The sequence below is a fragment of the Microcebus murinus genome, chromosome X (genome assembly GCF_040939455.1).
Source record: "Microcebus murinus isolate Inina chromosome X, M.murinus_Inina_mat1.0, whole genome shotgun sequence".
Lineage (NCBI taxonomy): Eukaryota > Metazoa > Chordata > Mammalia > Primates > Cheirogaleidae > Microcebus > Microcebus murinus.
In genome coordinates this window covers 67791154-67803563 of record NC_134136.1, presented here as the reverse complement: position 1 = coordinate 67803563, position 12410 = coordinate 67791154, and the positions used below count along the sequence as shown (strand labels likewise).

Below are 12410 nucleotides of genomic sequence, written 5' to 3'. Positions count from 1 at the left end.
ATAAAACAAATTATTACAATACAGTGCAGTAAATACTCTGATAGAGGTATGGTGAAAATTGTGAAGAAAATGGACCATAAGTACCTAAGTGGGGAAGATATATTTGACAAAGCTTCTTTCCTTCATGTGATGTGTGTGTCCCTCTAAATTAGGTGTCTACTTCTGTTACTGAACCAGAATCTTCCTAAGGGCAGGGACTTAATATTTCACCCCTGTGTTCACAGGCTCAGCACAACCTCTAAGCAACCCTCTAGGCCTCCCCCCTCATTCTCTTATGTTTTCCTATTGGCTGGCTTGGTTCTATGACATAATACCATTATGGTGATGTATGCTGACTTCATATTGGTGGTGCCACTTCGGAATCCTGAAGAAGAGTATCTTAGTTAAAAGGATAGAGAAAGAGCAGATAACCAGATTACAGTTAAACTTTTCCTTTTGTCCATGTGACAAAACTTAAACATATTTCAACGATGAACAAAATTCCAGTCTTCTTGTATTTTCTTATTTTTGTATTTTTAGTAGAATGCCAACTTCATTTACACTTGGCTTATTCAGGTAAGTGAAAATTAATGGGACAACTAACAGACTTAAAAAATAACATTAACCATTAGGGAAACAAAAGTATCTAGAGTACTTTATATTTCACTGCTACATGTTATCCAGATAACAAATTCTCACAAATATTTTTCAGCACCCATAAAATTTAATGGAGCACAATCCGGACAAAATGAAAAAGACAGAGCACATCAAAATAATGGATATTCTTCAAAATACTCAGGTAAATCAATGCATTCTTCACATTCAGTGAGATTACTGTTATTTCAAAAGATAATGTAGACTAGGTCTTCTTTTGTATGGTATGTGATTCTGTCTTTGCCAGTGTATTGGTTACCAGCACTGTACATAAAATACAATGATTGGATGAGCATTTCTTCAGATAATCTTTCATGCCTGTAGGCTGAAAATTCTCTTTAGAGATTGCTGCTTTCTTCTCTTTCATTTATTTTTGGTTAACACACACAAAAAACACAATCCCAACCAGATCATATGAACATGGCTATATGACTTTAATTATAATTTGATGCACGTGTTTTGGTGGTAAAGACTATTAGTCCAGATAGGCAATTTACAAGTGTACAGCTTTCTATAAAGTTATTTGTCTTCTGTTTTGCTTTGCTTTTCTTTGTTTCTTTTGTCAGAAATGGGGTCTCGCTATGTTGCCCGGCCTGGACTTAAACTCCTGGTCTCAAGAGATTTTCCCACCTTAGCTTCCCAAGTAGCTTAGACTACAGGCATGTGTCACCATGCTCACTGCTTTTTTGTTTGAAAGCTAGTTCAAATTCTGTTTATCTCAAAAGACAGAAATCAACACTTGACAATTTGTAAAGTCAAGAAGTAAATCATTGTTGGGGATATGTGGTATGCAAAAATGATCAATTTCTTACAAAGAGACTGAAATCTATACAATATAACATTTAATTACTGTTATTCTTGGTCCCTTTCTGACACTGGCTTTTGGAACTTTTGATGAAAAAACAAGATTCCCTCCAGGTCCTCAACCCAGGAAGAGGCTTCCCAAGGTGTGCTATAGCAAGAGTAGACCAGAAACCAAATGGAATCTATTCTTAATGTTCCATATTACTGATGACAAGCATTCAGTGTGAATAATCCCTAAGAATTTTGCAAATACAGGCAAATTATTCTGTTGAATATTGGAATACATTACATTACATTTATTAATATTTAACATTTTATCTATATGAAAACTACATTTTAGGAGCTCTTTGTATATATAATATGAATTCATTTCCTTGTCTCCCTAAATCTATCTCTAACATGTCTCTACCCTCTGATCTCCTTCCGCAGCCTTCTAACTGGGTCCCTACCTCCAGCCATTCCATATAATTCCTCCTGTAACATGACAGGAAGTCCAGGACCTGGGAGGGTGGGTGGGTGGGGAATCACAGCTGTTGCCAGTGACATTGTACTACATAACTCCAGAAAGCACCACCAATGTGATGAACACTAGCTTACACAGCACCTTTGTGCAAATTAAAGAAAGGTGACCTCTCTGGACAGATGGATTGGAAAGGGACACCTCTTTCAGTTAACAAGTTATTAAAACATCTGCTCTTGTGAAATATATTAGAAAGAGAAATTTTTGTGGGTTACACAGCCCTATGGGCTTATGGCATAGCAAACAGAATGCATGCTCAATTCTATGCCTTCCTGGTACCCACCAGTACAGCACACAAATTGTGATCTTACACAGCAGTCTTGTGAGCAGCACTTCTGGCATCTTTTCTTCTGTCTTGGCTTTGTCTCCTGGAACCATATAAGGCCATTTGATTCAGAGTTCTTTGAGCCAGAAGGCCACCGTTGTCTCTTGCAGCTCTCTCCCTTCTTGACAGGATCCTTTTTCTTTCTTTTTTTGTATATTCACTAAATGCCTGCTATGAGCAAGCCACTGCTCCTCACCTATCCTCATTCATCATAAAAGCATGGTCATAAAAGCTTTGTCCATCTTTATAAAGCTCAAGTATGAATGTTTCATCACTTGCCTGCACCAAAATGTTTGTTTTCCCCATGCACCAAATGTAAACCTTGAGTCCTGGCCAGGGTATCAGAAGTTCTGGGTTATGGTTCTTATTCTAACACTAACTTGTTTCTTAAGAGCCTGAACAAAATCTATAAATTCCTCTTAGAGTTTATAGACTTCTAAGAACTTCCTACCCCCAGGTTTCTGTGATCCTGGGCCCCGGGGTACCAATGTAGGATTAGTCATGAAGACAGAAAGAATTGTTTGCCTCATCAGATTGAGAAATAGTTCCCCAGAAAAATCCCATTTTTTCCTGTAACCTTTGACTATTAATCATATGAAAACATGCTTACCTCATGCATAATAAGAGATATACAATTTTAAAGTACACCAAAATACTGGTTCTCAGCTATCATGTTGAAAAATGTCAGAATGTTTGATAATACACTATGCTGTAACAGGAATGGGGAAACATATAAGTTAATATATTATTTGTAGGAGTATGAATGGGTATAACTTTTATAGACATAAATTGTCAATATCAAAAGAAAAGAATGTGCATGCTGTTTTTTACCTAGCAATACAACTTTTAGGATTTTTTTCTAAAACATATACTATTCCATTTTCCTAGTCCATATACTCTACTATTTTCCAAGAAGATTATCTCATATATTTTCTTCTCTTCTCAAATCCCTAACATAGTTTCTCACAGCTTCACTCTCAGATGATGATCTTGTTTCCTCTTTCACTGAGAAAATACAAGTGGTAAAAAGGGAACTTCCACAAGCTCCCACCACTATACCCCCTTGTACCTGCATCTGCATATATTCTCTACCTTTTCTCCTGTTGTTATAGATGAATTATACATGTTCAGGCCAAACTTTCCACCTGTGCACACAATTCTATCCACCAACACGAACTCAAGGACATCCCTCTTTTAATTCTTTTCCTTTCCTATATCATTATGTTTTTACCTCTCTACTGGATCATTGACATTGGCACACAAGCATGCTGTTATTTCTCCTCTCTTGTTCCTTCAGCCCTTTTTAGCTACTGCTCCATTTATGGTAAATTTCCTGCCCCACAAAAAAAGCTGCTAAACTTTTTGTCTCTTGTTCCTTTCCTCCTCTTTTCTCTTGAATACATCCTACCCAGGCTCATATCCTCGTCACTCCACCCAAACTTACCTTGCCAACATCTCTAATTATCTCCACGTTGCCATTTCATTGTCAACTCTCCATCCTAATCTTATCTGAACCACATTTTTTCCTAACATTTTTGTGCAAATTTTTAGATATGCAGAAAAATTGAAACAAACTTATCATTTATATATTAAATTGAACATTTTGCTATATTTTGTTTTTATAACCCATGTTATTTTTATCATTCCATTCTCTCTTTCTATTGATGGCATGAACCTCAGGGCCTTTTTCAGCTCTAGTGGGCTAAGCCACCTCATCTTGTGCCAATGAAGGGACAGAAAGAGAGGGAAGCCAAAGGGTGGGGTTAGGGACAGTCAACTCAAATTGTCACATTTAAGGAATTAATGAGGAATATAGTTATATTATCTCTTACCCTTTTATTCAATTTATAGCAACTGTAACATTTTTATTGTTTTATTCCAGGTATAGTGAAAAACAGAAGTGTTATCTCAGAAATTAAAACCCAGAAGGATGATGATATAGCATATGGTATACCTAAAAGATACATCAAATGGAATATTGGGAATATGGATTTATGAAATTTAATTTAAAATTGTCCTATGATTCCTTTTCATTACAGTGCCATACAAATTGAGACAATAAATGCATCTTTAATCAGAAAAGCATGGCCACTCTTCTTTTAACCAAATAGATTGCAAATATCATTATACTGAATTAGGAATTCAAATTCTCTACAATGCAAGAGAGAGATGCTTTGACTAGAGACAAGATGCATACCAAATAAGAGACCCAGGCATGCAATGGGAATTGGATTTTTATTTACTTATACAAGACTGTGCAATCTGGTCTCAGTTCTTTTATATTAATTTAAAGTCCTATTTCTTATTTCTTTAGGTTTATCTGATTTTCTCTTCTATTCCCCTATGGGAATAACCATATGATTAACAAATATGCTTCTGACAGACAAAGTTAAAATAAAATTATCATGACAATTTTTCTTTTTATTTTTAAGCAGTGATTCCACATAGACCAGCTCTTGCTCAAGTAATTATAATTGCATGTGTAGCCAGTCATCACATTTCCCTGAAAGATAGAATGACTATAATTTTTTGCGACACATAAGTACAATCATATACCATATAATGACTTTTCAGTCAATGGTGGACTGCATATACAAAGGTGGTCCCATAAGATTATAATACAATATTTTTACTGTACTTTTTCTATGTTTAGATACACAAATACTTACCATTGTGTTACAACTGCCTATAGTACCATAACATGCTGTATAGGTTTGTAGCCTAGGAGCAATTGGCTATACTATATCACCTAGGTGTGCAGTGGGCTATACCATATAGGTTTGTGTGAATACACTCTATGATGTTTGCACAATGACAAAATCACCTGATGATGCATTTTGCAGAACATATCCCCATTGAACGACTATGTATACTAAACAGCACACATTATCCATTAAGTTAGCAATTGCACATTAACTAAGTTCTTATTTAATGTCAACGAATAATAACAACTACTAAATTATTATAGTCAAATGTTTCTTATCAGTATTTTTCAAAATGTGGGGATGTGTTCCTGAGTTGGATCATGATATTATTTTTTAAAAAATAAATCAGAATATAATTCAACTTAGTAGAATAGAAAATATTGTAGTACATCACATGTAATAAAGGTTTTGTGAAACTTTTCCATTACACACTTCCACACGCAAACATAACTAATGGGTTATGATATAAAACGTATTTGATCAAGAAAGTTTTGAAAGCCACTGTTCAAGATATTAGCTATCTTCACAACATCCCAAAAATTCAGTGCCATGAAACAAACATACTATTCCAGCTGAAGTTTTAACAGTGCAGAGCAAAGAAAGACAACCACCTCTTTTTTCTCTATATTCTTATCAGCCTACTCTGTGATAATATTATTTTTGGCATATAGATCATATTTTTGCATACATTAAGCTTGTGGTCAAGCTCAATTACTTTTGAGGGTATTATCAAGTTGACATTAGTATCAGACAAAGTGAGCCACAAAGTATCATCATATTACTAGCAGGAAGAGATAGACTCCAAATAGAACCCACATATGATCACTGTACTCCAGATTCAAATGTATAACATCATGAAACGTTTGAAGAAGTACAATCTTATTTGTTCTACAATTAACTAGAAATAGAGAGCATATTCCTATGTAAGTCTATTTATTTTTTCAGGTAGCCATTTTAGGATCACTTTGCAATAAGCAAATATGGGCAAAATGAGATGGAAAACAAAGATCAAAGGAAACTCACTACTGAGAAAAAGTAACCAGAATGCTTGTTTTGAGGTTATCTAGTTTGGTTATTTAGATATCTGGGTTAACTAGACCTACATTGATTCCATTTATTCAAAGATACAGTTTTTGTGTATTTTATTAGTGCATACAAATATCAACACAAACATAAAGTTTCTAAAGTAATTCTCTAAAATTTAAATAGAAAGAATATCCCCCTGATTATTTAATGTTCAAATAATGTTCAAATAATGAGCTGAAGTAATGTCTCATAGTTTTCATATCTGTCTTACCCAATTTCTTGAATATCTTTAACAAAGTTTAATATAGGTAAAATTCTTCCCACCAACCAGTATGCTTCTGCAGTGACTCTCACCTCTCATCCATTACTCTTAAAACACAAATAAGCTAAGTCAAAAATTACTTTTCATTACAGAAGTCAAATAGAATTAAGGAAGTCAGTATGTAAGGAAAAAGTAAAAAATTTTTATTATCCATTTCCACATCAAAGAGAAACAGCTGTTGGATAGTCCACTCTTTGGAATCATTAGAGCCACTCTTTTCTTACCAAAATTTATATAGAAATTTAATAATTAGCTATAATGGTTTAAAGGTCAATTTCTGTCTTTCTCTCCCACTAACATCCACTCACAAGAGACACAAATGGTTTTATGTTTTTCCAATAAAATGGTTACATGATTAAGGCATAGTTCCCAGTCACATTTATGGATATATTCATATTTATTAATATGTCTAGTTGTCTGGCACAGTTTGAAAAGAGACCTCAACTTAATTGGCTGCATCAATATGTTCAAATATCATTATTAGTTGTGGAAGAAGATAGCTAGGACAAAAATGTCCTCCTAGCTATCCACATTATATTATCCTCCTAGCTATATCCACATTATATTATCTCTTACCCTTTTATTCAATTTATAGCAACTGTAACACTTTTATTGTTTTATTTATTTCTCAGTTCCATAGAAACTGAGAAACTACTAGAAATGTTCTTTCTCTCAGGCAGAAAATTTACCACTTTAATTTGTTAAATCTTAGGTTATATGAAAGCTAAATGGGAGTGAGTGCAGTCAAAGATAAATGAAGATTAATATTCAAGCAATATCTGCAGAAATAGAGCAGTTTTCATCAAGTTATACTGAGGGACAAACAACTTATTTGGTTGCTTATTTCAATTTTCAGGGAAATTCCAAGTATCTAAAACAGTTCTGTGAAAAAACTATTTTCTTAGATAAAACATTTCCCATAAATGTACATATCTATGGTGGTGCTCTTCTTGCTGTTAGAGCACAGGTGGTACCTCTTCCACGCATGCCAACTGCCTCAATCTGATATAGAAACATGAACCAAGCCCACTTAAGTGCATCCTTGTGCAAACAACATCAAGGAATGTTAGTAAAAACATTCATCCCCAATGAAAGTTTCCTATTTTAGAGACATGCCTGTGATAAAAAGTATTCTGTATATAATAGTAATAAGAGTACAATACATATGATCATACAAACCTGTTTTTGTAAAAGTTCTAAAATTTCAGGATACCTGTCTCAGAAAATCTAAAGCAAAAACATTTAGATGGTAAAGTGCCCTTTTAAAACACATTAACTAAGGCATATATAGGTTACCTCTTTGACAATTCAAGGTATACACATAGAAGCATTCAAAAGGAGGGACAAAGGACCCAAGAGACAAAGAGATAATGGATGTTAACTCAAGTAGATGGCTATTGTCATATCCTATACAAAAAATATTTTTAAATATTATTTTAGCACAGGTGAAAGACATTCTTTATAAATTTTGAGAAATGCAGGAAATCAAGTTTAAAATTCAATTTTCAAAATCCTTTTTAGACAATAGGAGCAAATCATTTCCTCAAAATTCCATTGTTAACACAGTTTTTTGGATTAATCTTTTTTTGTTTGTTTGTTTGTTTTCTCTTTATTTTTTTTATTTTTTTTTATTTCAGCATATTATGGGGGTACAGATTTTAAGGTTTCAATAAATGCCCATTTCCCCCCTCCCCCCACAAGTCTGAGTCTCCAGCATGACCATTCCCCAGATGGTGCACATCTCACTCATTATATATGTATATACCCGCCCCCCTCCCCCCTGCCCAATACCATATTACTGCAGTACCTATGTGACCACTTAGGTGCTGTTCAGTTAATACCAATTTGCTGGTGAGTATATGTGGTGCTTGTTTTTCCATTCTTGGGAAACTTCACTTAATAGTATGGGTTCCAGTTCTAACCAGGAAAATATAAGATGTGCTATATCACCATTGTTTCTTAGAGCTGAATAGTACTCCATGGTATACATATACCATATTTTATTAATCCATTCTTGGATTTATGGGCACTTGGGCTGTTTCCATAGCCTTGCAGTTATGAATTGTGCTGCTATAAACATTCGAGTGCAGGTGTCCTTTTTGTGGAGTGTCATTGGATCTTTTGGGTAGATGCCCAGCAATGGGATTGCTGGATCAAATGGTAGATTCACTTGTATCGCTTTAAGGTATCTCCACATTGCTTTCCACAGAGGTTGAACTAATTTGCAGTCCCACAAGCAGTGTAGGAGTATAGAATATTTTTATTTCCATCTTGTTTTCTTCATTTATGAAGTAATCATTTAGTAGGAGGTTGTTTAATTTCCACGTTTTTGTGTAGAATTGTGTGTTTCTGTTAGGGTTGATTTTTACTTTTATTCCACTGTGATCTGAGAAGATACATGTTATGATTTCTATTTTTTTAAATTTCTTGAGATTTACTTTGTGTCCTAGGATATGGTCAATCTTAGAGAATGTCCCATGAGCTGATGAGAAGAACGTATATTCAGTGGATTGTGGGTAGAATGTCCTGTAGATGTCAGTCAGACCCAGTTGTTCCAAGGTTTTGTTTAAGTCCATTATTTCTTTATTAATTTTCTGTTTGGAGGATCTGTCTTGTGCCGTCAGTGGGGTGTTGAAATCTCCGGTGATTATGGAGTTGCTATTAATCCATTTGCTTAGATCAAGTAAGGTTTGCTTTATGAAACTGGGTGCACCTAAGTTGGGTGCATATATATTTAAAATTGTTATCTCTTCTTGTTGAAGTGTGCCCTTCACCATTATATAATGACCCTCTTTGTCTTTCACTACTTTTGTTGGTTTAAAAACTAAATCATCTGAAATTAGAACTGCCACGCCAGCCTTCTTTTGGCTTCCACTTCCCTGGAATACTGATCTCCACCCTTTTACTTTTAGTCTAAATGCATCCTTGCAGGTTAGATGTGTTTCCTGAAGACAGCATATACTTGGCCTGTATTTTCTTATCCATTCAGCCAGCCTATGTCTCTTGAGTGGAGAGTTTAAGCCATTCACATTTATTGAGAGAACTGATAGGTATGGTAGATTACAGTTCATTCTGTTGGGTTGGATGTTGTTGCTTTGATTTCTGTCTTGAGCCATTGTATTATCTGGCCTTTAATCTTTGGGTTTTGATTGTTTTTATAATCGTGAGTTTTTATTATGGTGTTCTGTGCATAACACTGTTTTGAGTACTTCTTGTAGGGCTGGTCTTGTCTTGGTGAATTCTCTGAGCCTTTGCTTGTCTGAGAATGTCTTTATTTCTCCTTCATATATGAAGCTTAGTTTTGCAGGGAAGAAGATTCTAGGCTGGGCATTGTTTTGTTTCAGAAGAGTGAGAATGGGGCCCCAGTCTCTGCTTGCTTGTAAAGTCTCATTAGAGAAGTGTGGTGTTATTTGAATTGGCTTTCCCTTGTATGTCACTTGCTTCTTTTGTCTTACAGCTCTTAGAAGGTCCTTTTAGTTGATATTTTGGTCAGTCTGATGACTGCATATCATGATGTCTTCCTGTTTGCATTGAATATCCCAGGGGTCCTCTGAGCTTCTTGAACTTTTATATCAAGATTTTGAGCAAGGCTTGGGAAATTTTCCTCTATTATATCTTCAAATAGCTTGTCCAACCCTGGGGTGTTGTCCTCTTCCCCTTCTGGTAAACCTATGACCCTCACATTAGGTTTCTTCACATAATCCCATATCTCTTGTAGGCTTTGCTCTTTTCTCTTGTTTCTCTGCTCTATCTCTGTGACTGATTTATTTAATTGGAAGGTGTTATCTTCAATCTCTGAGATTCTTTCTTCTGTTTGATCTACCCTGTTCTTTAGACTTTCCACTGTATTTTGTAGTTCCTTGAATTGATTCTTCATTTCTTGGAGTTCGGTTAAACTTTTCTTCATTGTGTCTGTTTCTTTTTCCAGATCCTGGAGGTTTTTTGTGGTTTCTTTGTGTAGGTTATTGAGTTGTTGTTGCAGCTCGGTGAGTGTTCTTATGATCCACATTTGAAATTCCTCTTCTGTCATTTTGGTTGCCTGATTTGGGTTGGTGTCTGTTTCTAGGGGGCTGGTTCTCCTCTTTGGGGGTGTGTTTTCCATTTGGTTCTTCATATTTCCTGAGTTCCTTCGGTGATTTCTTCCCATGTCGATCAGTTGTTGTTTCTTTCCTTTAGGTTTTTGTTTGGGTATTCACACGCCTTGTTTAGTTTCTGAGCTGTTAGGTGGTGTCTGTGGGTGAGATTCGACCACTCCCTGTATAATGTGTCAGTGGGTGCCGTGAAAAGGCTGTACAGGATGCTGTCCCTGTCAGTAGGTGGCGCTTGCTTGGAGGAACAGGCTATGCTGTTGATTTTGTGTCCTGTTATCTGGTCTTGTTTTGGGCAGAGCTGAGTTGGGTAAGCTTGCCCTCAGGCACCACCAATGCAATTAGCAGGGATCAAAGTTCTGTTCTCTGCTTCCAGGAAAAGCTGTCAGGGTGGGGCTGGAATGGTCCCGCTCAGCCAGAAAGTCTTTGTGTGGGGGTGGGGCTGTCTGAGACCCACAGTCTGGAGCGGGCCTCGCTTCTTTCCACCCTCCCCAACTCCGCAGCTACTCCTAGGCCTCTGCCAGCAGGCCAGACCACATGCCACCACGCCTCCCCGGACTGTGATGCCAGCGGGGAGGTTCCCTACACCGGAACGCCACCTGGGCTGGGCGCAAGGCCTCCCTTTGGGGGGAGGGTTGCCCTCTAGGACACTGATCTGCCCCTGGAGGCACACACACCTCCGCAGGCTGTTCACAAATATCCCTTCTGTGCCCCGGGCAATGCTAGACCTTGGTGCACGGGATCTGGTCTACAGGTCCGACATCTGGGTCCCAGAGTTCAAACTGTATCCCCACCAGGGAGAGGAGTTCCGGTCCCAATTCACCCACAGGGAGCCCAAGCTGGGTCTATGTCTCTCAGCCTCAGGGTCTGCACCGTTCTCCTTGGATCACCGTGCCAGCAGCACCTGGGAGGGCTGGCGGGTAGGGAGCTCACAGTCTGAGTTCCCCTTAGTCAGCTGTAGGGTCCCAAAAGGGAAGGTCCCGTTCCCTGGAGGCGCCTCTGGCTGGTGGCTGTATTGTCTCTCTGGGCAGCTGCGGGTTGGGTTGGCGGAGGGGAGGAGGAGGCAATATGGCGCCTGCCGCGCGGCTCGAATCTGTGCACACGAAGGTGCCCCGAGGGATTTGGGAGTCTGGTGCCGTGTCCGCTACAGGCTCACAGCTAGCTGGCGGTGGCCATCTCTGGGCTGGTGTCCGCAGGTCTCCACCCGCTGGGGAGCCCACCAGCAGTCCCAAATGCAGGGGAAGGAAAAGGTGATTTATCCACCTACCCTTCCCGCTGGTCCGGGCTGCTCTGGCTGTCTCAGCTTCCAGTTCTCCTCCGTAGCCTCCTCCGGTGGAGTCTCCCAGGGTCTCAGGTAACCCTCCTTCCGGCCCTCGTCTGCTGTATGCTCGCCTTCTTGCTTCTTTTTTCTAATTTCTGCTAGAATCTGTTTTTTCTGCAGAGACACTCTGTCTGGCGGTGTTTCTCGTCCGCCATCTTGATCCTCCCATTCCCCATTGTTAACACTTTTATCCTTCCTTACTTTTTTCTTACCCTTTCTGTTTTCATTTTTACTTCTCAACAATTAGTAGCTCAATAATATTTTGTCTAAATATTGGTTATAAAATAAACAAGGAAGATCAATATTAGAAAGAAAAAAGTAAGTGAAAATACAAATTTGGAAAATTTATTAAAGAAATAAAAATAAAGAATACTTGTGGAAGCCATGCAATCTCCTCTTTTTTCTGTGCCACTCAGAACTCAAACTACAGAGACTGTATTTTACTGACACACTGCTGTTCTCTGAAATATATCACTGTAGTTGTCAGAAGTCACTCTTTACATCAGCTGCTCCTAGGCAGTAACTGAACAAGACAGAGTACTAACGTAGGTCAATGCCTGGGAGATGCAGGACTCCTCTGACACAGCTTTGGTTCAAAGATCCCACCCCACCAACATTTGCCTTGCCTAACTTCCTTAGAGTTGCACTGAGTCTGAGATTCTTCCA

General features: G+C 37.8%; 1 long non-coding RNA gene across 1 annotated transcript; it reads left to right on the top strand.

Moving 5' to 3' along the window:
- Nucleotides 1-324: 324 nt before the first annotated feature.
- On the top strand, nucleotides 325-4364 carry LOC142865955 (uncharacterized). Its single transcript, XR_012916045.1, has 3 exons — nucleotides 325-555; nucleotides 692-778; nucleotides 4165-4364. It is a non-coding gene; the product is annotated as an uncharacterized LOC142865955 (long non-coding RNA).
- The last annotated feature ends 8046 nt before the right edge of the window (nucleotides 4365-12410 follow it).